The following is a 12,810-nucleotide window of genomic DNA, read 5'->3' as shown; positions in this document are numbered from 1 at the left end:
CTTAGTTTTTATCTTATAAACAAAGCGCTGTCTAGAGAAATGTGGACGAGTGTTAGCTTTAAAAAGGGTTGCATAAATTCTACTATACTATAGTTACGGAGAATAATAGAATTTATATATAAAATTAAAAAAATAAAATATATATTTTTTTCAAGTAGGTGAGCCAAGTTCCATTTTATAAGCACTATTGAAACGGTGAGTCCGTCTGTTTGTAATGATTTTACCACCGGTTCGTAAGGCAGATTCCACCGAGAAGAAGCCGACAAGATAGTCAACAGATTGGATTTTTTCAACATAATTTTACTCTAAAGATTGGTATCTTTAGAATTTTTCTATCATTTGGGAGATGAGAGCCGAGCGGCTGCTTCCTAGCAGCCTTGCATTATCGATAGTCGAAAACGATCTTCGATTAGGAGTTTACAAAACTTACTAGTGGTACAGATCTCAAACTAAAGGTACTGATATAATTATGCGCTCGACCTACCACGGTCGGGTAAGTAGGTAACATTATCCCTTCCAAAAAATCCGTCTGTCGTATGTCACTGCCTTCACGCTATCCGCTCCGACCTGATGAGCAGAACAGACCTTGACTCCGATGCTTACGTGCTGTGGCCATTTATATTATCATTAAAATCATTACCAAAATCTAGTGTAAACTATTGAGATAAATGTTGGTCTGTATGTTACATTTTTTTTTAGATGACCAGAAAAAAAAAATCCTTACCATGTTACGACATCAATATGCTGTCAGACGCAAAACATCGTGTATTTGTATATTTAGTTTAACGACGACCTCCGTGGCGCAATAGTCAGCGCTATAAATTAAAATAGGAGGTCCCGGGGTTCTATTCCGGCAGGGGTAAATTGGGAATTTATAATTTCTGAATTTTTTCTGGTCTAGTGGGAGGCTTTGGCCGTAGCTAGTTACTAGTACTTAGTATTAAAGACGTGCCACAGACGTACAATATCGCGTGGAAACCAATTATGGGTATAAGTTTACGTTTATGAATACACCTAATAGTTTAGCCCGCTATAAGGTTAAATTGCAGTCAAGTGCTAACTTATAATGGAATAAGCAAAAAAAACAGCCAAGTGAGTGTCGGACTCGCGCACGAAAGGTACCTTTATTTATAAAAACGGCATAACGTCATGTCTATGGTATAGGAGAACTATTAAATATTTATAAATTATATTATTCTGTTTTTAAATATTTGTTGTCAAAGCGGAAACAAAAATACATCAACTGTCAAAATTTCAACTATTTAAATGTCACTGTTCATGAGATACAGCCTGGTGACAGACGGGCAGGCAGACGGACGGACAGCGGAGTCTAGTCGTAGTAATAGGATCTGGGCCTTTAATTAATAAATTACGACAATAAACACATCGCCATCTAGCCCCACAGTAAGCGTAGCTTGTGTAATAAGATGACTGATGAATATTAATGGATACGCAACCCTAAAAACTTTTTTTATTCCACTACAAGTTAGCCCTTGACTGCAATCTCCCCTGGTAAGTGATGATGCAGTCTAAGATGGTAGCTTGCTAACCTGTTAGGAAGTATGGTTGTTGTAACTTGTACCCCTAATCGGTTTCTGCGCGACATCGCACCGGAACGCTAAATCGCTTAGTGGTACGTCATTGTCGGTAGGGTGGTAACTAGCCACGGCCAAAGCCTCCCACTAGACCAGAGAGAATTCAGAAATTATAAATTCCCAATTTACCCCTGCCGGAAATAGAACCCCGGGACCTCCTACTTAAATTCACAGCGCTCACCGTTGCGCCAGGGAGGTCGTCGAAAAACTAAATAATATATACGATGTTGCTTAACGAAAATAAGTAATTTCATACCTATGAGTAAATTGGTCAGTCCCTTGGCATTATTTAATTATTTTCATGGTTTTGCCTCTGACAGCATGTTGATGTCGTAACATGGTGAGGAAAATTCAAAATTTTAGCAATTATACTCGGATTGTTGCTTTGTTTTTCTATAATTGCGTATTAAATTATTATAGATGGATTCTTCTTATTTTGTTGGAGATAATGAGTGTGATTTATATTTTCGTTTTAAAGTTCTCTTTTTTACGTAACTAAATCAGGATCTAGCTATTTTATATTTCTTTTTCAATTTTACAACAAACTAGCGGTTGAAATCTCGGAGATGTCTCTAAAAGTAGTGTGTTTCTCAGTGTCTCTATGTTCAGAGTAGGTATGAACTAAACGTCTAGAAAAATCCTTGGGTTGGCTTGGGTGTGAATTGTGTCTCTAACCAGATTGCTCTTCTAATAATTTCAAATGATAATGTGGGATGGTGATCACAAAACAGAACACCCGGCTGTTGTGGACTTCTTCTTTGACGGCGCGTTTGGAACCCTCGTAGCTTTAGTTTGAAGTTTACGAATATGGTTATTGCCATCGTCACACTACCGTTTTACACATTTTTAATATAATGTACGCATCATAAGTACCATCTCTCAGTGGGGTCTAATTGAATGAAATAATTTTTTATGACTTGACTATTTGAGAATAAATTTAGCACTTATAACTACGAGTATTTCCAGGGATTTGGGGTTGCCCCGGTCTGGTATAAAATACTTTGAGTTTCGGGGCAGGGCATAATATATGTATGAATGAATACACTTTTATTGTATAAAGAGAAAATACAAATACGACAGCACAATAAGGTAGAACGTACAATTTGGCGGCCTTATCGCTAAATAGCGATCTCTTCCAGGCAACCAAAGGCATACAAGAAAATGCTATACAAAATTAGTAGGTGGTACAACAAACATTAGTGGAATATTAGGATTTCAAACTAAATTAACATAAAATAAACATACAACATAGTACATAAACATAATTAAACATAACGTATGAAAGATATGTACAAAAATATAATATATATTCCATACATATATACAAACATATAAACATACAAATACTCTACTAAAAATATATGTATATATAATAAAAAAAAATAAAAAAAAAAATATATATATAAATAGATATGTATAGATATATACATAACAGTACCAACCTAGTAGTTGCAGAACTTTTCGTAACAGAACTAACGGGGAAGTAAACTATGTAGTTACCGACATTCTTATTTCTGTCGCCAAGCATCCATTGTTTTTTTTCGATCTGAAGGCTCTTGTTGCTATTACAGGTTGTTGGACACGGGGAGGCATCTAGAAGTACGTGGTCCTTGTATGCCGTACGATGTGTTGTTCTGTATAAAGGCGATGGTATTCCACTTTTCATCAGGTCCATCATCTGCCTGGTTTGTTGATTATTATTAAAAAAGCACTATTACACCCACAAACTACTTAGGAAACTATCTGAAATTAAAATCAAACGAAAAATTAAGTTACTTATACATAACGTGCCGAATCTTTGAAGTGGCCGACGCCCGGCCGCTTTCAAAGGACGCAAACTGTATTAAGAGAGATCGAACTGCTACAGCGGGCAAATTACACCTTACAGGAAATCAGAGTTCCACGACACAGGTCTTGTCTCTCATAGGAGGGACGGTTTTAGACCATAAGCCCAGAAATGCAAGAATAAATCGCCCATTTTTTGTTTTTAATTTTGTTTTAAAGTTATCTAAAATCTACTTAGCATTTAACTACTCTTGTTAACCGTTTTCGGATTTAAATACTCCATGAATGTATTACAAAATATTTCGCGTTACAAAGTTACAACATAAGTATCCTGTTTCCAAGCTTCGATCTACCGCTATTGGCAATCGCCAAATAAAATGGTCCTGCGGTATATATTGACTACATATATAATTCGGATGCACTCAATATTTAACCCAAATACGGCAAAGAAACGGTATGCTATAATACGTAAAAGTAGGTGCTTGTGTATTGATTCTGTTTGCTCTAATATTAATAATAAAAATAAGAAATGCTTTTGTTAAAGTTCAAAAAACAAAACTACGGTAAAGCAAATAATGAAAACGATAGTATAACTTCAAATTAAAAGTACCTACCATTAAATAAAACAAAAGAAATCAAGAAACGAATTTAATATCTAATAAAAATTGCAATTAAATAAAAAATAAATATTATACAAACAATATATATATAATATTTTACTAATCAAGCGAAAATCATGCGAAAAGCATTTTCTCCCAGTCTGACCTTTGGTAAAGTGGCCAGAGCTATAAGAGTACGAAGATAGAAATAAAGTGTCTTGAGAAAATTAGAAGAAGGCTCCGCGGGCGATCGAGAGAGCTATGTTAGGAGAATCTCTACGTTATCAAATCAGAAAGATCCGTAGAAGAACGCCCTATAAAAGGCCTATGTCCTATGTAAAGACCTATGTAATGTTTGTGTGATGAACATAAATGTTTTTCAGTGTCTGGGTGTTTATCTATATATTATAAGCATATATGTATATTATTCATCAGTCATCTTAAATCATAAAACATCTTTAAATCGCGGTTAAAAGACTATTTCCTGTCTAGTATGTAGCAAAATATCTATGTATTTTATGTGTGTTTAAATAGTAATATGTATTTAAGTTTATATATTGATATATATATAAATATATAATATATATATATATATATATATATATTGATATTTATATACATATATATAAATATATATGTTTTTACTATATATATGTAGTATTAGTATGTAATGTTTATAATTAGCACAATTTAAGTATTGCACTATCCCGTTTTCTCTAATATGTTTCTTCAACCAAAGGTTGTCTGGAGGAGATCGCTTCAAGCGATAAGACCGCCTTTGCGCATAGGTATGTATATTATAGTTTTTATTTTATTTTTTGTTAACCTGGTTTTATATTTGTATGTGCAATAAAGACTTTTTCTTCTTCTTAGTACCCATAACACAAGCTATGCTTACTTTGGGGCTAGATGGCGCTGTGTGTATTGTCGTAGTATATTTATTTATTTATTTATTTATGTCCACTAGTGGACGTCAATCGGTTGATTAGATGATGATGATGATGATGATATAGAAAATTAAAACAAAGTGTGAGTGTACGAGAGCTATGTTGATACGATCGACCAACCATTTATTTTTTGGAAGTTATTTATATCATAATATAATAAGTAAATATTATAAATGTGAATGTAAGTTTGTTTGTTACGCTTTCACGCAAAAACTACTAAAACGATCATCGTGAAACTTTGTACATATATTTCTGAAGTATTAGTAATGTCTCTTTAATTTTGCCCAAATTTCGGAGGACACAACTCCTCAGCGGACTGCAGCCAACCAGTCATTTAAGGCTTAGCTATCCTAAATACATAAAGTGCGTAGAATTACACCTAAATCGAATGCTACTTGTCTTTCGAAAAACAAAAACAAACGCAGACGAAGTCGCAGGCAACAGTTAGTATAACATAGGTACTACTTTTTAGCGAAGTTAGTTGGCTGATTTTTTTGCATCTAGTATAGTTTATATTCATTTATTTTGGTACTTACTACTATTAAAAATTAAAATTTACACGCTTACTTAGTTCCTATCGTTCTAAAAGTAGCAGTATGTTTTTCCCAAGTTGGCTTTTTATTTCTAATTAGCACCTAAGGTAATCGTTGCAGATAGGCACCGAGGACAAACCTCTGCGGTTTTTTCGGTGCTTTTATACTAACCATATTAATGTGATTAAATTAAAAAAACACTAATAAAAATTTATAAAAAAAAAACTTACACCCTCCGCTTGCGGGGCTTTTGAATGGCTAAGCAACCGGTGGTAAGGGCTCCAGACTGAGGAACCTCCTCACAATACGCGCCGTTTCAAGGACTACTGCCTTCTGTATCCGACCCTTGATCCAACAACCAAGCGAAAGCTTCTTAGAGAAGACCATTGACTGAAACGAATTTTAATTTTTAGCTTAAGATATTGATTTAACTATGTTTATTAAGCGTAAAACGTGCCGATTTACTTTTATTCATAACAATAAACCAGTGTATAAAGTGCAAACAACTCAGTGACCACGAAACCAAAAAAAAATCTAACTGACAGTCCGGGGTTGTCGTTCGATTACTGAAGAGAATTCGAAATCCAACGGCTAATGACGTTGGATTTACGTCCATGGATTTATCCTGGGGAGTATTGCTTTCAATTTGTCATATTATTATAGCATAGTAATTACATCCGAGTTAGTATAACCATTGCTCCCTACACTTAATTTGGTACATTCTCGTAAATCACGAGACACGTCCTTCCTCACACTTTAAAGACAAAGCCGTTCTCTCTTTACTTGACTGATAAGTGGAAGTGAAGTAGAAGAATAATTTGAAGTCTCAGACAACATTCACGTTACACAAATACATATAGGTTCAAACTACCATAGTAGATACCTTAAATACCTGCAACAATAATTAGTTTTCTTACAGCTATTGAAATAGAACTTTAGTATTTCATTTTTATTTAGTTAATTACTATAATATAACTTTGTTAATTATTATAACCTGTTTACTTTAATAACCTAATTATATCTCTCTTTCTTTTTCCTTACTCTTGTAGGTCATCTATTTTCCTTTTCTTACATAAACTATTTGGTGTGTTGCAGGGACAAGTTTTATAAAATGGCACGTCCAATGCAAACAAGAAGGGCGGCTGCTATGGAAGACCAATTAAAACTAAAAAATGCCCTGCGTGAACTAAAGTCACTAAAACAACTGAATACTCAATTATTAAAGGAACAAGATGATAATGAACTCGAACTGAGAGCAATTATTGTCAAGAACTCGCAACTGAAGACCGAACTGGCAGACCTAAACAGTGCTCATACTGTGATCTTAGAGGAGCGTGACCAACTACAGGTTGTGGTTAGCTCATTCAATCAGTGCATAGCAACATATGATGAGGCTCTGGAAAAAATTTCTATGTTGGAGGGTGAACTAAGCAGTGCACATAAAACTATTAATGACCTTCAGGCTCAATTAAGTAGTGCTGAAATGGTATCCACAAATAATTTATATGATGAGCTGCTTGCTTCATCCTCTACTGAACCAATGTGCATCGATCTGACTTGTGACAGCCCTTATGTCCAAAAAATGAAGCCACAACATATTCATCCATATCTAAATAGTCACAATAAATTAAAAAAATATATAAAAATTGGTAAAATTATCAAAAAAACTCAAAATTTAATTAAAAACCAGAAAGCAAGTACCAAAAACCTGGCATTAAGGAAAGAAAGGGTATTATTATTGAATAAGTTAAAAAGCTATTGTTTCTCACTTCAAAAAACAACAGCAAAATATGATACAGATGTCCAAAACTTGAATGATCAAATTAAACAGTTGGAAGATTCCTTGACAACTGTCACTTCCAAATATGAGCTGTCACAAAAGCAGATCCATGAGCAAATCCAGGCAGCTGATGAGCTGTTAGCCCTAGGAACGTATAATATGGCTCGCTTTGAGTCTTTAACAAATAAATGTCAATGTACTCATGACATACCTATACCTAGTCAAGACTGTAGTAATTTATTCACTGACAATTTGGATATTTGCCCAGAGCGGTCTGGAAATGCAACACATGTTCCTGTATCTTTAAATTCTACTCTATCCACTAAACCTAAAAAACAAAGTATAATAATATCTGACAAAATAGGTAGAGGTTTAGGTCCAATTATGAATTGTTATCTAAACCACTCAGTGACTAATATATGTTCACCGGGGGCTAGTTTTGATTGTGTCATTAGTAGCCTAAATGAAAAAAATCTAGATAGGCATACAAATGTTGTCTTATTGTTAGGGGACAGTTTAAATGTCAAAAAGCATCAGATTATAAGATGCATTGAAAAATTACTGCTTTTAAATAATGAAACTAAATGTAAGTTTGTTATGTGTGCCTTTCCTTATTGTGGCACACTAAACTCAAAACTAAATGAACATATTTATAAATTAAACTTATTAATCTATAATTTGACATACCGTCATAGCGACGCAATTTTTTATTTTGACATTAATAAATTCACATCATCATTTGTAATGACAAGAGATAAATTGTATCTGCCTAAAAAGTGTAAGCAGCAGATAGCGTTTTTACTAGCTTATAATTTAAATGATACTGTTACAACTGTTGTAACAAAGTCTATTGACACTTTTACAAATTGTACTTCAAGTACTTCCATTTCTATTACTGACCCTAGTACTTGCGCTAGTACTATTGAGAAATTTTATAATGATTTAAACTAGTTAATAAGACAACGGAGGAGCTCTGCCATATGAACATTGTACACCAAAATATACAGAGCTTTACCGGCAAAGAATTAGAAATAGAGCTGTTTGTGGAGAAACTCAATGTACATATTCTGTGTATAACTGAGCACTGGCTCACTGGTACACAAGTAGCAGTAAACATCAATAACTTTATATTGTCAAGTGCGTTCTTCAGAAGGACTGCAATTCACGGTGGATCTTTAATTTTTGTACGTAATAATATAATTTGTAAAGAACGAAAAGACATAGTTGGTCTTTCTGTTGAACGCATTGCAGAACTGTCTTGTGTGGAGCTGGAGCGATTTATAATAGTGAGTGTATACCGACCCCCTTCAGGTGATTTTAGCGATTTCGAGAATGTCATGCATCCTCCATGACATTCTCTATTACTAAAGCGTTTGAGTCTTTCTATCTAGCCGTAATTTTTAATGAATGTGTTGATATGGGTATTTTTCCGAACCTAATGAAATGTAGTAAATTAATACCCCTTTTTAAATCCGGTCATAAAAATGACCTTAACAATTACAGGCCTATTTCAATCTTGCCAACTCTTAGTAAGGTCTTTGAAAAAATTATACTTTATCAACTTTTAAATCATTTTAATGTAAATAACTTACTTCATCCGGAGCAGTACGGCTTCACTAAAGGTCGTAGTACAACGGATGCAGGCGCAAGACTCATAAAGCATATTTACGATGCCTGGGAACGTTCGCAGAATGCCATTGGTGTTTTCTGTGATCTGTCCAAAGCATTCGATTGCGTTGAACACAAAACGTTGTTACTAAAACTAAGCCACTATGGCATCAAAAACGTTGCACTCAATTTAATTGCCTCTTATCTAAGTGATAGAGTTCAAAGGGTATGCGTAAAAGAAATAAAGTCTAAGGGATCATCTGCCTTAATGGGTGTCCCACAAGGCTCAATTTTGGGTCCCTTATTGTTTCTGGTGTATATAAATGATCTGCCACACCATGTCAGGGGCACTTGTGAGATTGTACTGTTCGCAGATGATACATCTCTCATTTTTAAGACTGATAGAAACAAAGATAATTTTGACGACGTAAACCGTGCTTTGTCACATGTGTCAGACTGGTTTACTGTTAATAACTTACTTTTAAATGCAAAAAAACCAAGTGTTTGGAATTTGTTTTGCCTAACGTAAAAAAAATTGATAAAAACATCATAATAAATGGAGAAACACTTAAAATAGAAAACTCCACTGTTTTTCTAGGAGTGACCTTAGATTGTAAACTACAGTGGGGTACCCATATAGAAAGCCTAGCGAGTAAACTCAGCTCAGCTGCATATGCAATCAGGAAAATTAGACAGCTTACCGATGTTGAAACAGCTAGGCTTGTTTATTTCGCATACTTTCACAGTATTATGTCCTATGGGATCTTGCTGTGGGGAAAAGCTGCAGATATTGAAAGTATATTTATACTACAGAAAAGAGCCGTACGATCAATATATAAACTTGGATCACGCGAATCGCTTCGTGAAAAATTTAAAGAAATAGGTATTCTTACAGTAGCTTCGCAATACATTTATAATAATATAGTCTTTGTGAGGCAAAATATTACTCTTTATAAATCAAAAGCTGAAATTAACAATCGACTTACCAGAAACGGTCATAAATTAGTGATATCTGCATATCGTCTGCGAAAGGTGCAGAACTCCTTTGTGGGGTTGAGTATACGCTTTTACAACATGATTCCTAAGGAAATTCTTGACCTACCAATGCATACATTTAAAAAATGTGTAAAAACGCATCTAGTACAGCGAGGTTACTATACATTTGATGAATTCCTCAATGACAAGGTAGAATGGAAGCAGCCAGCCTCGCTCTCATCTCCCGCAAGATAGCAAAATGATTGTAAATGTTGATGTTGGAAAAGAGCAACTACTGAGTTTCTTGCCGGCTCTTCTCGGTAGAATCTGCTTTCCGAACCGGTGGTAGAGTCACACAAACATGCATACTTGACGTTTCAAAAGTGCTTATATTAGGCCTACTTGAAATAAATGAATTATGAATTTTGAATTTTGAATTTTGAAGATCGGAACGACAACGGTCGACTCAACATTCCACCTGGCGGTAATCTCGTGAGCAAGGTTCCAAGTATTTAGATACTTTTTCCTTTTCAGCTTTCACCAGATTATCGTCATGTGGAATAGTTATGTCAACAATTATTGCACGGTGCACTGATCGATCGACTAGCACTATATCAGGTCTATCAATAAATATTAATTGTATTAATTATTATTATTATTATTATATTTTTTGTATTAAATTCAAATCTCTTCTTTACGAAGGTATAATTAACAGAGCACGGGCCGGAGCCAAGCGCAAAATCAGGGGAATCATGTCAAAAACTTTCGCACCAAGCGACATGTGTTCCCTCAGTTGCCTCGTACGACTTACGCGGGAAGTCGAGTCGTGGTAACTAATGCAATCCGGTCTGCCATTCGGCACAATGTGCTGACTGCACAGACAGAACAGAGTAAAATAGTATAGGTTTAAAGACATTTATTCCTATAAAAAGACCTAAGTCACTTACATAGGAAACTTAATTGTCAATAATAAATTAATACACTTCGCCATTAGACTAAACTAAATTCCATTTTACTATTATCTACTCATTCAATGTATTCGTCTTTAAATTTATTGGTATGACTTAATATATAAGAAGCTAATTTAGTTTTAAATACATTGAATAAGTTTGAAAAAATGAAAAAAAAAATGAAAAAATTTTTATTCAAAAAATACGTTTTACATTTAACATTTATCCGTTGTTGGGACATCCTTTTAAGTAATTATTTTACTTGTGCCAGGGTGTCCCGCCTTCCGTAAAATGTATATAATATGTATTATCTGTGTATATATTCTTATATATATAAAATCAAATCAATAACCGGGAGAGAGTGTGTGTGTTTCTGTGTGTGTGTGTGTGTGTGTGTGTGTGTGTGTGAGTGTTTGTGTGTGTGTGTGTGTGTGTGTGTGTGTGTGTGTGTGAGTGTTTGTGTTGCGATTGGGATTTTACTTGTTTGCTTCGAGTAATGCCTCAGTGTCTTCATATGTTAGTTTTCCAAGCCACTCAGTTAGAGTCTTTTTAAGCTGGTAAGTATTAAGTGAGTGTATATTTAATAAACTGTTTACCTTCTTGTAGATATAAGTCGATTGTCTAGTATATTGTTTTTTAGCAAATGTAGTTTTTACAATATTTGAACCTGTTCTAATGTTTATTCTTCTTTTCGTCTTTGTGTTTATGTCTATGGTTACTGTTTTATGCCTCCTTAATAATAGTTGTAATATATATAGCTTTCTCACACTCAACAAGTTATCTATGGAGTATAGCTCAATTGTGGGGAATCGATATGGTTTGCAGTACATTACTTTTAACAAGGCGCGATGACTACGTTCTAATTCAAGGAATTTAATTTTTGATGCTCCTCCCCATATTGGAACGCAGTAAGACAGTATGGATTTAGCAAGAGCTGTATAGACTTGTTTAACAACTTTATTTGTTGCAACATGTCTTAAGATTTTAAAGATCCAAATTAATTTTCTAATTCTGCTAGATATTAATTCAAGATGGGAATGCCAGGATAATCTTTGGTCAATAATTATGCCTAAGTATTTGGTTGAGTTTATTTTATCAATGGTAGGACACGTACAAATTACGCTCTGGTCGTCACAGTAATGTATTTTTAGATTTGATGTAATTGGTTGACTTTTATTATTTATTGCGAAACATATATAGTTTGTTTTATTAGTGTTAAGTGTGAGAAAGTGAGCATTAAGCCAACTTGATATTTTTCTTAAGCCTGTTTCGGCAGCGCTATGAACTTCTATCCAAGTTTTCCCATAAAATACTATAGCAGTGTCATCTGCATAAGAGTAAATATGTCCAGAATTTATTTTAAAATCACATAAGTCATTTATGTATATTAAAAACAAGGTAGGTCCCAAGACACTACCTTGTGGAACACCAAAGGTCATTTCAAGATCAGAACTGATAGAGTCGTCTATTTTTACGCGCTGAGTTCGGTTACTTAGATAGTCCTTCATCAGGTTAAGCTGGTTTCCTCTAATTCCTATGTTATGTAGTTTTTTTACAAGGATGGGGATAGAAACTGTATCGAACGCCTTTTTTAGATCCAAAAAGACAGTTAGACATTTATTTTTCTGGTCAAGATGGTCAGTAATTCGCGAAGTTAAATCTAAGATGATATCTTGCGTACTTTTCCCTTGTCTAAAGCCATATTGCGAGGTAGATAATATGTTAAATTTATTTAGGTAGTGAATTAGTCTGTTATTAATTAATTTTTCCATTACTTTAGACATACCCGTTAATACTGAAATTGGCCTGTAGTTATTGATTTGAGTTTTTTCCCCATTTTTATACACAGGAGTAATAATTGATTGCTTCATAAGTGAAGGGAAAACACCTTTTGTAAAACAAAGATTTGCTAAATAAGTGAGTATGGGAACTATTAAGTCTTTTGAGCGTTTTAAAAACTTTGTAGGGATGTTATCAATACCAGAAGCACTGTCTGATTTTAACTTCAAGAGAATTGAAGTTACCTCTTCGTGATCGG

Source organism: Pararge aegeria, chromosome 12 (assembly GCF_905163445.1).
Source record: "Pararge aegeria chromosome 12, ilParAegt1.1, whole genome shotgun sequence".
NCBI lineage: Eukaryota > Metazoa > Arthropoda > Insecta > Lepidoptera > Nymphalidae > Pararge > Pararge aegeria.
The sequence above is the reverse complement of the archived record's forward strand: the minus strand, read 5'-3'. Positions refer to the sequence as shown.